Below are 20,232 nucleotides of genomic sequence, written 5' to 3'. Positions count from 1 at the left end.
AGGGCTGGTCGGTTGGAGCTGGACGCCGGCCAGGCTGGCCGGGTCCGTGCTGGTTCTCTGGGACAGGCTCGTCACCCAACTCGCCGGAGGCCGTAGTGGTTGGGTCGCGCCGAGTCCGGGCTCGCCAGAGTGCGCCTCGCCGGGCGGCGAGGACGCTGTGTGCTGAAGTTCACCGGGTCCGCCAGCGCAGGCAGAACCGAATCCCGCCGGCTTGGCGAGATGGTTGAGGCAGTCTTGCTAGGCGTTGGCTGCATTGAGGAGGTCGCGCATCCGCCTTATGCGCTCCTTCAGTTCTTCGCCCTTGAGCTGATCTAGGTCGACTGTGGCTGCGTGGGTAGCGCGCATGTTCGCTGGGGTCTCGTAGTGTCACACCCTAGCTAGTCATGCATCAGAGTGTGTGCATCATGTTTAAAATTCCATTTAATTTTGAAATGGGGAATTGTGAAACCCTCAGAATCATTTTTGAAAATGACCCAAATAAAAATTTCTCCAAAAGGGTCCAAGAAAATGCTCATGTTGCTCTCTGAAAATATTGGACAGAGATAAAAATCAAACCAATATTTTTAAGAGCTCATAGGTATTTATTTTGGGCATTTGGAATTAATGCATAAATATTTGCATTGGAAATATATTAGTTATATATATTAATATATGTCCAAATATTATGCCATTTATAAAAGAGCTCTGGAATAATATATCTAGCTCCTGCAAAAATTGGCATAAGGAAATAAAATGATTTAATATTTTATTTAAATCAAAACAAATGTCAGAAATTAGAAAAACAAAAATAAATAAAAGGAGGAGCTTACCTGGGCTCCTCCCTGTCCGGCCCAGCCAGCTGGCCGGCCCAGCCAGCAGGCGGCCCAGCCCACCACTGCAGCCCTCCGTCGTCTTCCTCCCCTCGCCCCGAAGCTGCTGCGTGCTCGCACGCGCACGGCCGCGCGGCCACCTCCTGCTTGCCGACGAGCTCCTGGCCGCGTGGACGACTTCCACAGGCCGTCCCGATCCCCCTGACCCCCCTCACTCTCCCGTGCACCTCTTCCCTCTCTCCCTGCTTCGCCTCCCTCGCCTCCTCTCCCGAAGCAGAGCGCAGCCGCCGATGCCGTTCGTCGTAGCTGCAGCCACCGCCCTTCCCTCGCTCCCCCGACTAGCCCAGAGGCTCCGCCTCGACCCCCTCTTCCTCCCCACCGATCCACGGGCCTCCGGAAGCCCTACATCGCCGCCCACGTCGCCGTTCCCCTCCTCGGCCACCGGAGCTTCGTCGCCGTCGATTCGAGAGCTACCGGACGTCCCCGAGCCCGCTAACCATCCCTGCAGCTCCGCGGTGAGCCGCTGACCCGATTCCCCCTTGCCCCGTCGTCCCTAGCATCCTGTAGTTGCCGTCCCCTTGAGCTCCGAAGCTCACCGCCGCCGTGCCTCGTCGCCGCCATGGCTGGAGCCGTTGTAGCTCGAAGCCGAGCACACCATCGTGCTCCACACCTCACCAGGAGCACGTAGCACGCACCAACGCCTCCCCTAGCGCCCTGCATCGCCTAACCCGCCGTTGGCCGAACTCCGGCCGCCGCTCACGAGCTAGCCGTCGTCGGTACCGGCCACCTCAGGCACGGCCACCACCACCGTTCGACGCGCGGGAGCAAGGGCTCTCCAACGAGCCCAAGCACGGCCTCGCCCGTGCCCTGTAGCGCGTTTCCGTATCGCGCCGCCGTCTCGGGCCTCGCCGGCGTCATGTCGCCGGTGGGTTTGACCTGTTTGACCTGGGGTTTGACCCCCGCAGGGTCACTGACGCGTGGGCCCCGTCGGCCAGGTGGTCAGATTAGTGCTAATCACTGTTAGTTAACCCCCTGACACTGACCAGTGGGCCCCAGCGCCACTAATTCCTAATTAGGATTAAATTAACCCTGTTAAACCCCCCTGTCACTGACGTGTGGACCCCACACGTCAGGTTTGACCCCAGCCAGCCGCAGTTGACCGCTGACGTCATGCTGACGTCATGCTGGCGCAATATATATATTTCTGGATTTAAATTAAATCAGGAAATTCCAGAATATTATTTAAACTTCAAAAATTCATAACTTTTATTCTGTAACTCCAAATTAGACAAATTATATATGAAAAATGATCAGAAAAATCCAATCTATCCATCTGTACTATTTTCATGCATGATCAAACAAGTTAAATTGATGTTTTAAGCAGAACAAGGAAAAGCACTTTAAAAGGCCATATTTGAATTTGAAATTTGAATCCTTGATTCAAATTTGTTCAAACCCTTCTGGTTTTAGTTGCATTAGCCCAATACACTCATTTTGCCATGTCTCATGCATGCATCATATTGTTGCATACTGTTTGGTAATGTTTGTGTATCGGTGCTCTCTGCGGCAGGTTCTGCCCCCGAGGAGTACCGTGATAACCCCGACGAAGAGCAATACCAGTGCACCGACCCGTCAGGCAAGCAACCAACCATTTGATCATATCGATACAATCCCATGTTCTCGCTCCTGCTCTCTTTTACTGCATTAAGACAACGTGTTTCAAACTGCTGTGTGCTACGGTAGTTGAACCCATTTCCTCTGCATGACCTGTCATTGCCACAGTAACTAGATGAAACCCACTAGCATGTGTAGGAGTTGTTTGAGCCATATGTATGTGTTGTTCCTACCTTGCTATGCCTGCTATGCTTAGAGTCGTGTCAGGTCTGGTTCATCTGGGTGATGGGCTAGAGTGAAATGTTTATGTCGGTAATGAGAGTGGTGTGGTGAACACGATTTGGTAAAGGTATCGATGAGAGGCCATGTAGGAGTACATGGTGGGTTGTTTCATTGAAGCCGACCTTAAGCACTGAGATCTGTATGTGTGATTTAAGAATCAGCTACTACCATGCATTGGGCCCGAAACCAATGGACCCTCTCGGCTTCTTATTCACCCTAGTTCTCCGTCCAGGAGTTGCAAGTAGTTTCTGGTGTTTGTAGCCTACTGGAGGCCGTGGACAGCGCTGACCGTAGGGGTAGGCTGTGATGCGGTAGGTACGTGGCCGGGTGTACCGAATACCCGTTAGGTATCTCGGGAACCCTGTTCACATCGTTCGGGGCCGTATGGGAAACCTCGGCCGGACTCCCTGCGGATGGAACCTGAATAGGCGATAAACCTGGACTGGAGGCTTAGGTGGTTAGGTAGGTCGTGGCCGACACCCACGTTGGGCTTCCGCTTGAAGGTTGCCGAGTACATGTCGTGTAAACGACGGTAAGTGGTGAGAGCGTGTATGAAGAAGTACACCCCTGCAGGGTTAACATGATCTATTCGAATAGCCGCGTCCGCGGTAAAGGACTACTTGGTTGCCTATACAATTCATAGACAAGTAAATGGAAACTACTAAAAGCCTCAAGATAAGTGTGAGTGCCGAGGATGGCTCTTCCATAGGAAGACGGAGGCGGATCCTCGGTAGTGTATTGAATTGGTGAGTAGTGGACTCGTGTGCGCAAAACCATTTCAAGTTGAAGTATCGTAGGATAGCCTAGCCAAGAGTCAAAGCTGGCTTGCTGCAATAACTCCACCAACCCTTCTTGATAATATGCATGTATGTAGGATCTGATGTAAGTCTTGCTGAGTACCTTTGTACTCATGTTGCTATAATTTACATTTTTACAGAAGACGCTGCAACCCCTTCTGATGGGTTCTATGTAGACATTGACATCAACGAGTAGGCTAAAGGCCCAGGTGGTGACCCTGAGCTTGTGAAGGACCACGTAGTATAGCTAGGCTTTCCAAGCCTCTTTTATTTTACTAGTTGTCTGTACTCAGACAAGTTACTTCCGCTGCTGGTTTGTATGACTGTATGACTTGAATGCTGGGTCGTGTGACCCGTACCTTGTGTATGTTATGTATGGCTCTCTGAGCCTTAAATAAAGTACTTGTGTCGTAGAGTCATGTTGTGATGCTTCGTTGTATTTGCACATATCGAGCATATTGTGTGTATGGTTGAAATGCTTGGTATGTGTGGGATCTGACTACCTAGTTGTTTATCTTTAGTAGCCTCTCTTACCGGGAAATGTCTCCTAGTGTTACCGCTGAGCCATGGTAGCTTGCTACTGCTCTGGAACACTTAGGCTGGCCGACATGTGTCCTTCTTCGTTCCTGTGTCTGTCCCTTCGGGGAAATGTCATGCATTGAGTACCGGAGTCCTGTTAGCCCGCTACAGCCCGGTTTACCGGAGTCCTGCTAGCCCAGTGCTACAGCCCGGACCCACTTGCTGATAACCGACACGTTCGAAGCTGGGTCATGGATGCCTGTCCCTGTAAGTCTGTGCCACTTTGGGTTTACGACTAGTCATGTCAGCCCGGGCTCCTTATCATATGGATGCTAGCGACACTATCATATACGTGAGCCAAAAGGCGCAAACGGTCCCGGGCAAAGGTAAGGCGACACCCGTGGGGATACCGTGCGTGAGGCCACAAAGTGATATGAGGTGTTACCGGCTAGATCGATGTGACATTGAGTCGGGGTCCTGACAGCGTTGGCATCAGAGCCGGACTGCCTGTAGGTTCTCCAAGCCAAACTGGTCGATGTTGAGTCTAGAAATTCTTTAGTTATATGTAGGGGAATTGTTTGTGGGTTGGAACGTAAGGCTCTTTTTTACTCCTTTATCTAATGACATTCTGATCTGAGTCAGTCTATTCTTCCACCGGGGGTTAAGGAATTAGGATCTATTCTCTCTATCAGGATCACGTGTTACTAATCAGTAGTACCTTATAGGTTTGATGGATACAAGCCTAGTTCAGTTCTTCTACCATATTATGTTGCTAGGATGGTCTCAGAACTTTGATATGATGATGTTGAGTGTGTATGTAATCCTTTGTCAAATGTCTCAAAATCCTTCTTGAGCATTTACAGCTGTTATGCTGCCGAAATTTTGCTAGAAATTCTAATGCCTTTGCATTATGATTGTGCTTTCAGATGGCCACTCGCGACCTCAATCAAGTGGTTCACCTGACTCGATGCCTAGATGTACCCGGCCATACTGCCAAGTTGGTCAGGGTAATGACTGAGGCTGGATACCGCTGGTATCCTGAGTACACGGTCGAAGAGCAATTTCGGGACTTCAATCAAAGCCAGTATCTCTGCACTGTCAGGATATTTCCATCTTATCCTGGATCCACCGAGCCCCTTCACTGCTCCTATGGACTCGGGGTTACCATTGAGATGGCTGTGCAGGACGCCGCCTACTCTATGATGACCATCATGCGAGTCAGATCTGGACTATTTCGGGACTCTGATTTCCGGTATATGCCAGGATCACTTCCGGGAGCACAAGGGTATCTCCAGGCTATCTATGCTGACCCCACCCAGGAGGATTCACGGACACGCACCACTGCTGAGATGCTCGAGGATAAGGACCGTGAAAATCGGGCCTTGAGGTTAGAGCTCTTCAATACCCGTGCTGACCACTGGGCCACTTTGACTCGGTTTGCACCGGTGGTGCAAGCTGGATATTCGGATATGCGCGATCTCTATCCTGTGAGATCTGCTCTGCCAGACGTGATGGGTTGGCGTGATGTAGGAGGCATCACCCCACCTCGCGGTCCCCGCAGGCCACCGTCTGTTGGTCCAAGACCTCATCCTAGCCCCTATGGTCCACAAGCTCCGCGGGATCGTCTGTTTCCGGATGATCATGTTGAGCTTCCAGGCTATGGAGGTGACTTCTACGAGGACTACTACGGATCGGTCTGAGTTAGTGGTAGTATCACTAGTTCGCACTAGCTATGTCGTCTATCGTTCCGCGTGACTCGTGGGATATGACCTAGTTTGTACTCTTTCCGGAGGTGTAGAAAAATAATGTATAGGAGCTTGGGATGCCTCCGATGAGATGTAATCCTCTTTTCACCGTAATAGTACCTTGTTTGGTCTTGTACTAAACCCTGTATGGTGTGTATGACGATGGAATAAAAGAAGCAGTTTCTGTATCTACCATGTCATACGGATGATCATCTTGCATTCCGAGTTATTCCTTACATTTTGTATCCTATGTTGGAATTTTATCATCCTGACTAAATCATTGTCTTGTTTACCTAGGATGGTCAACACGCGCACTAACCCTGCCCCTCAAGAGCAGGCCGAAGGCAGTGAAGTCAGGGATGCAAATCTGCCTCATCCTCCTTCACTAGCCGAGGTTATGATGGAAGCTGGGAGAAACAAGCGGGAGACCAACCGTTTGTTGGAGCGTATTGAACAGAACACAGCACACCATCAGAGGACTAACATGGTGTCACTCAGTGATTTTATCAAATTACATCCACCCACGTTCCACCACTCCGTCGAGCCTCTCGACGCTGATGACTGGCTTCGCAGTATCTCTCACAAACTGCGTTCCGCGCTGGTAGCGGAGGCTGACAAGGTCACCTTTGCTGCATATCATCTTGAAGGCCCCGCCAGTCTATGGTGGGAGAATTATGGAGCTATGCGCCCAGCGGGCCATGTCACTACTTGGGCTGAATTCAGCGAGGCTTTCCGTGAACATCACATTCCGGAGGGTCTCATGGACCGTAAACGTGAGGAATTTTGCAGTTTCACCCAAGGCCGACTTTCTGTGGATGCTTACAGCAGGGAGTTTGGTAACCTCGCACGATATGCAACTGAGGAAGTGTCTACTGACGCCAAGAAGCAAGCAAGGTTCCGTAAGGGCCTTAGTCCTGAGCTTCGCCGTGACCTCCGTCTGCATGAGTGCACATCTTTTCAGAAACTTGTTAACAAAGCCATCAGTGCTGAAACTGGTCAGACTGACTATGACGCAACACGCAAGCATGGCCGTGACATGGGTTCCTCATCCGGTGCTGGTCCTCAGAAGCGCCGCGTGTGGGTACCCAACACCGCCCTGCCACCCAGGTTCACACCGAGGCCATCTTTCCAGGCGCCTCGCCCTGTTCAACAGTCTGCACCGGCCAAGCCCTATGGGGGTCCAACCAACAATGCTCCTCCACGTACCAGTTCCGTGACTTGTTTCAAGTGTGGGGAATCTGGTCACTATATGCGTGAGTGTCCCCAGACCAACCCCAACCAGTCTGCTAAAGCTGTTGGCCGTGGCAAGCCGACAGGAAAAGTATTCCACGCCAAGCCGGTCACCGCTTCACGTGGCCATGTCAACTGTATCTCTGCCGAAGAAGCTCAAGAGGATCCCAACGTCGTTCTCGGTACGCTTCTTGTTAACTGCCACCCGGCATCTGTTCTTTTCGATACAGGAGCCTCTCACTCATTTATATCCGAGAACTATGCTCGTTTGCATAACACTGCATTCTGTGACATGCCATCCACTATGGAAATTTCTACTCCTGGTTCTAGATGGCAGACCTCTAGGGTAAGTTATGGAAATGAAATCCAAGTCGACAGACTTGTTTTTCTTGCATCTTTGATAGCTCTCAAATCTTCAGATATTAATATCATTCTGGGTATGGACTGGATGTCAGCTCATCATGCCAAAATTGATTGCTTCTCTAGGACTGTTCAACTCACCCATCCTTTGGGGAAGATAGTCAATGTCTTGACCCGAATAGCCAAGCGACAATTATATTCTCTTAACGCCAGCCCTTTGTCAGACCTTGAGGACATTCCGGTAGTCCGTGACTTCCCGGATGTCTTTCCAGAGGAATTGCCAGGTGTTCCACCTGACAGGGATGTCGAGTTCGTAATAGACCTCATCCCAGGAACCGTTCCGATTGCTAGAAGACCCTATAAGATGGCACCCCTAGAACTAGCCGAGCTTAAGAAACAACTCGATGAGTCCTTGAAAAAGGGTTTCATCCGACCTAGTTCATCTCCGTGGGCTTGCCCCGTCCTATTCGTCAAGAAGAAGGATGGTACGGACCGGATGGTTGTAGATTACCGACCTGTCAATTTGGTCACAATCAAGAACAAATATCCGCTCCCCAGGATCAACGACCTTTATGATCAGCTCGCTGGATCCTCAGTCTTCTCCAAGATGGATTTGAGGTTGGGCTACCATCAAATCAAAATCAGAAACGGGGACATTCCTAAAATGGCCTTTGTTACTCGTTATGGCCAATACGAGTACACCGTCATGTCCTTCGGTTTAACCAACGCTCCAGCCACCTTTTCTCGGTTAATGAACTCAATCTTCATGGAGTATTTGGATAAATTCGTCGTGGTTTACCTCGATGATATACTCATCTACTCCAAGAACGAGGAGGAACATGCCGAACATCTAAGGCTAGTGTTGAAGAAACTTTGAGAGCATCGCCTTTATGCCAAATTTTCTAAATGTGAATTCTGGTTGTCAGAAGTGACCTATCTGGGTCATGTAATATCTGGTAAAGGTATTGCTGTTAACCCTGAGCGAGTTCAAGCCGTCCTTAATTGGACTCCACCTGAATCGGTCAAGCAAGTTCGGAGTTTTCTGGGCTTAGCAAGCTATTGTCGTCGCTTTGTCGAGAACTTCTCCAAAGTTGCCAAACCTCTAACCGAACTCCTCAAGAAAGATAAGAAGTTCGAATGGACTCCACAATGTGAGCACAGCTTTCAGGAACTGAAAAGACGCCTGACCTCTGCTCCCGTACTAGTACCGCCAGACTTCTCCAAGGACTTTGTTATCTACTGCGACGCCTCGCGACAAGGACTAGGTTGCATTCTCATGCAAGATCGACACGTAATTGCCTACGCTTCACGGCAATTGCACCCACATGAGGAGAATTATCCTACCCATGATCTAGAACTTGCAGCCATAGTCTATGCACTTAAGACCTGGCGACATTACCTCCTCAGTAACCGTTGCGAAATATTCACTGATCACCAAAGTCTGAAGTACATTTTCACCCAACCGGATCTGAATCTCAGGCAAAGACGTTGGGTCGAGTTGATCACAGACTTCGACTTAGGAATAACCTACACCCCAGGGAAAGCCAACGTCATGGCTGATGCGCTAAGTCGTAAATCTTATTGTAACAACCTGATGTTACAACAAATTCAACCGCTTCTCCATGAGGAATTTCGGAAGCTTAACCTTCACATTGTTCCTCAAGGTTTTCTTTCCACCTTGGTGGCTAAACCTACCCTTACGGATCAGATTATCAAAGCACAGAAGGTAGATCCGGGAATTTCCCGCATCAAGAGAAACATCCAGAAAGGAGTTGCGAATTGTTTCTCCATTAATGATCAAGGGGTCGTATACTTCGGGAATCGACTAGTGGTTCCCAAAGTGCGAAACCTGAGGCGATTGATCCTTAAGGAAGCTCATGAATCTCCTCTCACCATTCATCCCGGTAGTACTAAGATGTATCAGGACCTACGCCAGAGGTTCTGGTGGACTAGGATGAAGAGAGAAATTGCTCAGTATATTGCTAATTGCGACGTCTGTCGTCGTGTAAAAGCAGAGCACCAACGGCCTGCTGGCACCCTTCAACCCTTAGCTATTCCTGAATGGAAATGGGATAAAATTGGTATGGATTTCATTACCGGTTTTCCCAGGACCAAGAGAGGGAATAATGCTATCTTCGTCGTTGTCGATCGTCTTTCCAAAGTAGCCCATTTCCTACCTGTTCGTGAGAGTATAACCGCTAGTCAATTGGCAGACTTATACATCTCCCGAATAGTGTCTCTCCATGGTGTTCCTTTGGAAATTAACTCGGATCGAGGAAGTCTTTTCACCTCTCGATTTTGGGAAAGTTTCCAAAATGCTATGGGAACCCGTCTCTCCTTTAGCACCGCCTTCCACCCTCAGTCGAGTGGTCAAGTGGAACGCGTCAACCAGATTCTAGAAGACATGCTTCGAGCCTCTGTTATCTCATTCGGAATGGACTGGGAGAAGTGCCTTCCATTTGCCGAATTCGCTTACAACAACAGCTATCAATCTAGCTTGGGTAAAGCCCCTTTTGAAGTTCTCTATGGACGACGGTGTCGAACACCCCTTAACTGGTCAGAGACCGGGGAAAGACAATTCTTTGGCCCGGACATGATTCAGGAAGCAGAAGAACAAGTTCGCATCGTTCGTGAAAAGTTGAAAACAGCCCAATCTCGTCAAAAGAGTCAATATGACCGAAAACATAAGGCTATGACTTTTGAGGTTGACGAGAAGGCTTATCTTCGGGTCACCCCTCTGAAGGGAACCCATCGTTTCGGTATCAAAGGCAAATTGGCTCCTCGTTACATTGGACCTTTTCGCATTCTCGCCAAACGAGGAGAAGTTGCCTACCAGTTGGAACTACCTCCGTACCTCTCCAGAGTCCACGATGTCTTCCACGTTTCTCAACTCAGGCGTTGCTTCTCGGATCCTATCCGTGGAGTGGACCACGAAACGCTTGATCTCCAAGATAATCTTACATATCGAGAGTACCCCATTCGTATCCTCGATCAGGCCGAACGTACCACCCGACGTCATAATATCAAGTTTCTCAAAGTCCAATGGTCGCACCATTCTGAGGATGAAGCAACTTGGGAAAGGGAGGATCGTCTTCGACTTGAGTATCCCGCCTTCTTCCCGGAGGAACCCAAATCTCGGGACGAGATTCTTTTGAGTGGGGGTGAGTTGTCACACCCTAGCTAGTCATGCATCAGAGTGTGTGCATCATGTTTAAAATTCCATTTAATTTTGAAATGGGGAATTGTGAAACCCTCAGAATCATTTTTGAAAATGACCCAAATAAAAATTTCTCCAAAAGGGTCCAAGAAAATGCTCATGTTGCTCTCTGAAAATATTGGACACAGATAAAAATCAAACCAATATTTTTAAGAGCTCATAGGTATTTATTTTGGGCATTTGGAATTAATGCATAAATATTTGCATTGGAAATATATTAGTTATATATATTAATATATGTCCAAATATTATGCCATTTATAAAGGAGCTCTGGAATAATATATCTAGCTCCTGCAAAAATTGGCATAAGGAAATAAAATGATTTAATATTTTATTTAAATCAAAACAAATGTCAGAAATTAGAAAAACAAAAATAAATAAAAGGAGGAGCTTACCTGGGCTCCTCCCTGTCCGGCCCAGCCAGCAGGCGGCCCAGCCCACCACTGCAGCCCTCCGTCGTCTTCCTCCCCTCGCCCCGAAGCTGCTGCGTGCTCGCACGCGCACGGCCGCGCGGCCACCTCCTGCTTGCCGACGAGCTCCTGGCCGCGTGGACGACTTCCGCAGGCCGTCCCGATCCCCCTGACCCCCCTCACTCTCCCGTGCACCTCTTCCCTCTCTCCCTGCTTCGCCTCCCTCGCCCCCTCTCCCGAAGCAGAGCGCAGCCGCCGACGCCGTTCACCGTAGCTGCAGCCACCGCCCTTCCCTCGCTCCCCCGACTAGCCCAGAGGCTCCGCCTCGACCCCCTCTTCCTCCCCACCGATCCACGGGCCTCCGGAAGCCCTACATCACCGCCCACGTCGCCGTTCCCCTCCTCGGCCACCGGAGCTTCGTCGCCGTCGATTCGTTAGCTACCGGACGTCCCCGAGCCCGCTAACCATCCCTGCAGCTCCGCGGTGAGCCGCTGACCCGATTCCCCCTTGCCCCGTCGTCCCTAGCATCCTGTAGTTGCCGTCCCCTTGAGCTCCGAAGCTCGCCGCCGCCGTGCCTCGTCGCCGCCGTGGCTGGAGCCGTTGTAGCTCGAAGCCGAGCACACCATCGTGCTCCACACCTCACCAGGAGCACGTAGCACGCACCAACGCCTCCCCTAGCGCCCTGCATCGCCTAACCCGCCGTTGGCCGAACTCCGGCCGCCGCTCACGAGCTAGCCGTCGTCGGTACCGGCCACCTCAGGCACGGCCACCACCACCGTTCGACGCGCGGGAGCAAGGGCTCTCCAACAAGCCCAAGCACGGCCTCGCCCGTGCCCTGTAGCGCGTTTCCGTATCGCGCCGCCGTCTCGGGCCTCGCCGGCGTCATGTCGCCGGTGGGTTTGACCTGTTTGACCTGGGGTTTGACCCCCGCAGGGTCACTGACGCGTGGGCCCCGTCGGCCAGGTGGTCAGATTAGTGCTAATCACTGTTAGTTAACCCCCTGACACTGACCAGTGGGCCCCAGCGCCACTAATTCCTAATTAGGATTAAATTAACCCTGTTAAACCCCCCTGTCACTGACGTGTGGACCCCACACGTCAGGTTTGACCCCAGCCAGCCGCAGTTGACCGCTGACGTCATGCTGACGTCATGCTGGCGCAATATATATATTTCTGGATTTAAATTAAATCAGGAAATTCCAGAATATTATTTAAACTTCAAAAATTCATAACTTTTATTCTGTAACTCCAAATTAGACAAATTATATATGAAAAATGATCAGAAAAATCCAATCTATCCATCTGTACTATTTTCATGCATGATCAAACAAGTTAAATTGATGTTTTAAGCAGAACAAGGAAAAGCACTTTAAAAGGCCATGTTTGAGTTTGAAATTTGAATCTTCGATTCAAATTTGTTCAAACCCTTCTGGTCTTAGTTGCATTAGCCCAACACACTCATATTGCCATGTTTCATGCATGCATCATATTGTTGCACATTGTTTGGTGATGGTTGTGTATCGGTGTCCTTTGCGACAGGTTCTGCCTCCGAGGAGTACCGTGATTACCCTAACGAAGAACCGTATCAGTGCATCGAACCATCAGGCAAGCAACCAACCATTTGATCATATCGATACAATCCCATATTCTCGCTCCTGCTCTCTTTTACTGCATTAAGACAACGCGTTTCAAACTGCTGTGTGCTACGGTAGTTGAACCCATTTCCTCTGCATGACCTGTCATTGCCACAGTAACTAGATGAAACCCACTAGCATGTGTAGGAGTTGTTTGAGCCATATGTATGTGTTGTTCCTACCTTGCTATGCCTGCTATGCTTAGAGTCGTGTCAGGTCTGGTTCATCTGGGTGATGGGCTAGAGTGAAATGTTTATGTCGGTAATGAGAGTGGTGTGGTGAACACGATTTGGTAAAGGTATTGATGAGAGGCCATGTAGGAGTACATGGTGGGTTGTTTCATTGAAGCCGACCTTAAGCACTGAGATCTGTATGTGTGATTTAAGAATCAGCTACTACCATGCATTGGGCCCGAAACCAATGGACCCTCTCGGCTTCTTATTCACCCTAGTTCTCCGTCCAGGAGTTGCAAGTAGTTTCTGGTGTTTGTAGCCTACTGGAGGCCGTGGACAGCGCTGACCGTAGGGGTGGGCTGTGATGCGGTAGGTACGTGGCCGGGTGTACCGAATACCCGTTAGGTATCTCGGGAACCCTGTTCACATCGTTCGGGGCCGTATGGGAAACCTCGGCCGGACTCCCTGCGGATGGAACCTGGATAGGCGATAAACCTGGACTGGAGGCTTAGGTGGTTAGGTAGGTCATGGCCGACACCCACGTTGGGCTTCCGCTTGAAGGTTGCCAAGTACATGTCGTGTAAACGACGGTAAGTGGTGAGAGCGTGTATGAAGAAGTACACCCCTGCAGGGTTAACATGATCTATTCGAATAGCCGCGTCCTCGGTAAAGGACTACTTGGTTGCCTATACAGTTCATAGACAAGTAAATGGAAACTACTAAAAGCCTCAAGATAAGTGTGAGTGCCGAGGATGGCTCTTCCGTAGGAAGACGGAGGCGGATCCTCAGTAGTGTATTGCATTGGTGAGTAGTGGACTCGTGTGCGCAAAACCATTTCAAGTTGAAGTATCGTAGGATAGTCTAGCCAAGAGTCAAAGCTGGCTTGCTGCAATAACTCCACCAACCCTTCTTGATAATATGCATGTATGTAGGATCTGATGTAAGTCTTGCTGAGTACCTTTGTACTCATGTTGTTATAATTTACATTTTTACAGAAGACGCTGTAACCCCTTCTGATGGGTTCTATGTAGACATTGACATCAACGAGTAGGCTAAAGGCCCAGGTGGTGACCCTGAGCTTGTGAAGGACCACGTAGTATAGCTAGGCTTTCCAAGCCTCTTTTATTTTACTAGTTGTCTGTACTCAGACAAGTTACTTCCGCTGCTGGTTTGTATGACTGTATGACTTGAATGCTGGGTCGTGTGACCCATACCTTGTGTATGTTATGTATGGCTCTCTGAGCCTTAAATAAAGTACTTGTGTCGTAGAGTCATGTTGTGATGCTTCGTTGTATTTGCACATATCAAGCATATTGTGTGTATGGTTGAAATGCTTGGTATGTGTGGGATCTGACTACCTAGTTGTTTATCTTTAGTAGCCTCTCTTACCGGGAAATGTCTCCTAGTGTTACCGCTGAGCCATGGTAGCTTGCTACTGCTCTGGAACACTTAGGCTGGCAGGCATGTGTCCTTCTTCGTTCCTGTGTCTGTCCCTTCGGGGAAATGTCACGCATTGAGTACCGGAGTCCTGTTAGCCCGCTACAACCCGGTTTACCGGAGTCCTGCTAGCCCAGTGCTACAGCCCGGACCCACTTGCTGATGACCGACACGTTCGAAGCTGGGTCATGGATGCCTGTCCCTGTAAGTCTGTGCCACTTTGGGTTTACGACTAGTCATGTCAGCCCGGGCTCCTTATCATATGGATGCTAGCGACACTATCATATACGTGAGCCAAAAGGCGCAAACGGTCCCGGGCAAAGGTAAGGCGACACCCGTGGGGATACCGTGCGTGAGGCCACAAAGTGATATGAGGTGTTACCGGCTAGATCGATGTGACATCGAGTCGGGGTCCTGACACGTAGAAGGTCAGATTGGCGCCAAGGGCGTAGCCGATCGCTCCTCCCCGCGCTCGCACGTCGGCGACTCGGCTCGGCTCCGCCGTGGCGGGCGTGAACCCGTAGGTGGCATTGCGCTCCAGCTGAGCGGAATCTAGGTGACGCTGGGTAGCGGCGAGCGTCTCGGACAGGTCCAGCATCTGTTGGCACCTTTCCTCGAGCTGGGCTCGGGCCTCGGCGATGTTGGTGGCATCGATGTCGGTGCCGATGGGGACGTGGAGGCTCTGCATTGCGGCGCGCAATGTCGGTCTGTTCTGCAACGGCCTTGGCTTCGACGGCCTTCCTCATCTTGCTTGACGAGGAGGAGGCGTCGTTACCGGTGACGAAGGCCTCCACGTGGATGTCCATTGCCCCAGCGGAAATGCCTCCGCTGAGGGAGAGGGGGGAGTCGGAGTAGCTGAGTACCTCGCTAGGGTACTCGTTGGCCGCGGGCGCGTTGGAGAGGCGCAGCGCGGCGAAGGAGGCGGCGAGTGCATCAACGACGTCGTCCGCCAGCATGACGGGCTCGTCGGAGTCGGAGAAGGGCCCCGTCTGAAGCATGCTCCCGGCCAGCTCCTCGAGCTGCCCCATGGTGGGCGCCAACTATCATGGTCAATGCACGGCAGATGCCATGGGATGGCTAAAGAGAGGAGGAGGCTAGAGGGCACTGGTGGGCTCCATAGGCGGGGTTGGCATGAACGAGCGCGGGACGCAAGACATACCCAGGTTCGGGGCTCTCCGGAGAGATAACACCCCTAGTCCTGCCGAGTGTAGTTTGATGTGCGACAGTACAAGGTTGCTCCTAGAGCTGTATGGAGGGAGAAGGAAGGCTGGCCAAGGCTTGGGCTGCTCCTTCTCCTCAGGTGGATTCTGCTGTTCGGTGGCTAATTTCTCTACGCTTCTCTACTTGCTTACTTCTCTACCTGCTCGTATATGCGAGGGTTCCTGGGGGGTTTTATAGGCCAACCCCCAGGGGTACAATGGTAATGTTACAAGTTGATGGGTCCGGGTTGTCGACGTTTGAGGCCCCGGGCTGGGACCCGCTGGGGGCCTGTGGTTTGCCGGGCTCCCTAGGTGTGGGCCCTGCATACCTAGGGGGACTGTGCGCCATCTTGTCGATCATCAGGGCGTGGCCAAGTTGAGTCGTGTACAGTGGCGCTCCGTCAGGTCGCCGCTTGCTGTCGTCAATGGTGACGGCGGGGGCACTATAGCCACGCCAGCCTGGTCAGCGGGTAGGTGAGGGGCACTATTGCCACGCTCCGGCTGACCAGATGCATGGGCGGGGTACTGTTTCCCTAGTCATCAGTGGCTGAAGATTCGTCCCATAGTACGGCCTGGATGGGACGGGATCTGACACATGGCTAGGTTGCGGAGCATGCCACGGGGGAGCTGGCTTGTTGGGGAAGCCTTCGTTGCACCGGGTTCAGCTATCTTGTACCTTCGCCTTGGCGTCCAGCTCAATCCTCTCCTCCTGTAGCTTCTGCTCCAACGTCTTCAGCCGGTCGCGATCAGCGGACAGTTCAGCGTCCCGGTGCCTGATGGCGGCCTCCTGAGCCTTCATCTCCTCCTCCTTCGCCTGGCGGTCGTGAGCCTCCTTGGCAAGCTCGTCACGCAGGCTTTGCAACTCGTCCTCCAGCGCCTTGCAACGGCCCCTGACAGTTGAAGCATCCTTTAGCGCCGCGTCGCGAGCGGCTATGGCCTAGGAGGTGACATGCTTCTCATCCTCGGAAGCTATCACAGCCTGGCTCAGCGCCGCTCGGACGGAGGCGTTAGAGTGAACCCAACCAGAGACCAACTCCAGGCGCCCGGCCACTAGGCGGAGGTTGGCACCCTGGAGATCTTCTCGCAGCCGACTCAGCTCATCAGCCGCACGGTCCATGGCCGCGGAGGAGGCAGAGGAGAGGGGAACCGGTGGATTAGGAGGAGAAGACGGCATCGTAATCACGGTCTGGGACCTCCTGAGCCTTGGCAACCTCGGCGACAGCGTCAAGCGTCAGTGCCTCCAGCACTACTAGGAAAAGGCCTACTAATGGCGCACTGGTTTTGCCTACTAATTGCGCATTGCCAATGCGCCATTAGTAGCATGCCACTAGTATTTTTTACTAATGGCACACCACTGGTGCACCATTAGTATCTGGTATACTAATGGCGCACCAAGCAGTGCGGCATTAGTTTTTCCCACAGTGCGCCACTAGTTTATTCTATACTAATGGCGCACATGGTAGTGCGCCATTAGTAACAATTTTTTTAGTTTTCTTCTTCTTAATCTCAGGTCACTGTTTCACCTATGAGATATCCAACACATATATATATACAACAAGCATCCATATAACAATCATAGCCAACACACAAGTTCCATCATATATACATACATAGCCAACACACAAGTTCCATCATATATACATACATAGCCAACACATAGTTCCATCGTTACATATTACAAAAGTTTCACATTGGTCATCCAACACCGTTATCCATCAATTCACAAAAGTTTCACATTGATACAAAATAAAAACACAAATGGAAAAGAAGCACTCCATCCATGCAAGCTTCTGTGAATTCAATCAAATCTGCAAAATGATAAAAAAGAAGTTAGAAGAATAAAAACAAGAAGACTAGAAGAATACTAGAAGAAGAAGAACACTAGAAGAAGAATAAGAAGAATTTTGGAAAAGAAGAAGAATAAGAAGAAGACTATAAGCTTATTATGTAAACTTGATCATTTTGTGCTAACATAAGTTATTTTGGAGCTAACCTATAGGAAACTAAGCATATAAGCTCTAAGTTAGTATATTAGAGCCAACTTAGGTAAAATGAAGCTAACCTATGTCATTTTGGAAAAGAAGAAGAATAAGAAAAAGACTATAAACTTATTATGTAAACTTGATCATTTTGTGCTAACATAAGTTATTTTGGAGCTAACCTATAGGAAACAAAGCATATAAGCTCTAAGTTAGCATATTAGAGCCAACTTAGGTAAAAATTAAGCTAACCTATAGGAAACTAAGCATATTAGAGATAACATAGGTAACTAAGTATATATATATATCATTTTGGATAACTAACCTATAGGAGATCTGACATACCTGACAAAGTTCAGTTCTCATGCATTGTTCTTCTCCTTCTTCTCTTTCCTCTCCCTGAGGCGCTTAGAGCGGCGAGGTGGTGGAGGCAGTGGAGGCAGTGGGATGTAGTCTTCTACCACAATTGGCGTGGTCATGTCACCCAGCTGTGGGATCGCCGGCGCCACCACCGGTGCGTCGTCATTGTCAGACACCACCACCATCGCGAGGCGAGCTTCAGGCACGACCATCACTAGGTCATCCTCAGCCACCTCCATCTCTTGCCCATGGTCAGCCACCACCATCTCTTGCCCTTGGTCAGCCACCACCAGCGCTAGGTCATCCTCAGCCTGATGCCCATCGTCATCCTGCAGCTCCTCATCCTCACTCAGCTCCTCTTCTCCCGCACTCCAGTCCGGATCATCCTTCTTGTTGTCTATGCTGCTGCCAGAATCGCTGTTGCTTTCACTACAGCCAGAATTCCTTCTGCTTTCGCTACAGCCATAGTCGCTGCTGCTTTGGCTGTAGCCAGTGTTGCTGCTGCTCCCATTACCTGTCCAAAATGCAACAATGACCGTTAACAATCGATGTGAGACAAAGCCAAATGTATAGGAATAAGAAGAGGCAGAACGTATCGGCATCATCATCGGCAGCGTAGCGCATGCGACACATAGTCGTGTTGAACACCTTCACGATGAGCATGGTGGCGGCGTCGTCGTACCTGAAGAGAAGGAAGTACCCCAGCCGCAGCTCGTAGGCACGGTAGAACTTCTCCCACCCACGAGACAAGTACATGTGGCCCTTTTTAATCACCAACTGCACATCCCACTGCTTGCGAAACCCGCTGCTGGCCTGCCGCAACTTCACATTATTTGGCGGATCTTCACCCATCAGCATGTTCATAAAACTGTCAGGCAGCCTCTGCAGTTTGGGACAATGAGTGATGTAGCAAACAACAGATATCATAATGATATGGGTGAAGGGGAGATCTCTTGTTTTATATACCTACGTCATGGATGATACTGAAGTCTCAAGTATGATAGTGAAGAACTCAGAAGCATCCAACTTGTACTACGGTGTCGCAGAGCGGCGGTGGCTGCTTCCCGCCATCTCTGATAAGTAGCAGAAGGGACCAATTAATACCCTTACAACAGATCATAAAACATGCATGATAACAGGCATTAGTCACAAGTACCCCATATGTCCTATTTTTAGCAAAGTCATGCTATAATTCATGGAAAATTTCAGCATGACCTTTGCTGAAAATAGGACATATGGAGTACCCGAATTTGCCGGAACTGAAGTTAATCGACATTCCGGCAAACTCAAGGGCCTCTCGGGGTACCTGCAAATTCATCACGACACAATGGTCGGAGACAAAACCCAGCAAACTAGCACCATAATGTGCCTCTACTTTCATATGGATGAAAAGGCCACAAACCATATGGTCCGCTGCTTTCATATGGACAAAAATCAGCTGAACTTATGTGAGCTTCCGTTCCAGATCTAATAGGTCACCCAACAAAAAATCATCAATAGTTTAGCAAAGCACATAACAATAATGTTAAGCTACTGGAAATTCCAAAACAGTGAAGTTCCAATTTAAGTTACTGCAATTTGGCTTTGTATCTACACTTTTGTGGTGATGCAGAGACCATCTCAGTGCATCAACAAAATTCAGTAAAATTCAGTGCATGAACACCATGTACTCGAGTACTCTTTCTGTGAAACACAGTGCATCTACTGGAAACAAAATTCAGTAAATTTCCAGCAACTACTCCTAATGCAAACAAGATTCACCTAGCAAGGTTTATTTGACATGGAGTAGTTTATTTCATAGAGTAAACATTAGCACTATTTGACAGTAAAAGGTTTTAGCTAATTTGAATTAACTGAAAGCAGCAGTACAGCATTTTTATTGATAGTAAAATGTTCAAAGAAACAGAAATATCAGTACAATAGGTAGATTACACTATCAGTACACTAGCAGTAAAATGTTCATTTACTTTGAATAAACAAAATTCAAGCAGATTTGCTTGTCCTACTCCTGCACTAAACTACTGTTGTCCCATATTACTAACTAGAATGAGCATGCATCTCATTCTAGGTTCGACATAAAAAAATAGTGAATAAGAAGCAGAAAACTAAAAAAATGCAAAATGTGCCATCAGCTGAACTACTACACATATACAGTGAAGTACATTCAGAAACTAAACAAATGCAAGAGCCATATAGCTTCTGTACTATTATACAAATTCAGTGAGAGAAGCAGCAGAACTAAAAACACTACTGAACCTGTATGTGTGTTGCACTGAAGATGAAATGTCTTAACTATTATACAACAAATTTGAAAATGCCTGAAAATTCTATGCAGTAATTTGCTAGGTCAAACGATGTAGGCTATGATGTTGTTGCACTGAATCAAAAAGGACCCCATTCTAACAAAATAAACCCTAGCATTTTCCATGATAAAAATTCGGACGGTGGGGAGCGCGGCGGGTGGCGGC

This window comes from Triticum dicoccoides, chromosome 5B (assembly GCF_002162155.2).
Source record: "Triticum dicoccoides isolate Atlit2015 ecotype Zavitan chromosome 5B, WEW_v2.0, whole genome shotgun sequence".
In the NCBI taxonomy this organism is placed as follows: Eukaryota; Viridiplantae; Streptophyta; class Magnoliopsida; order Poales; family Poaceae; genus Triticum; species Triticum dicoccoides.
Note: the sequence above shows the minus strand (reverse complement) of the source record.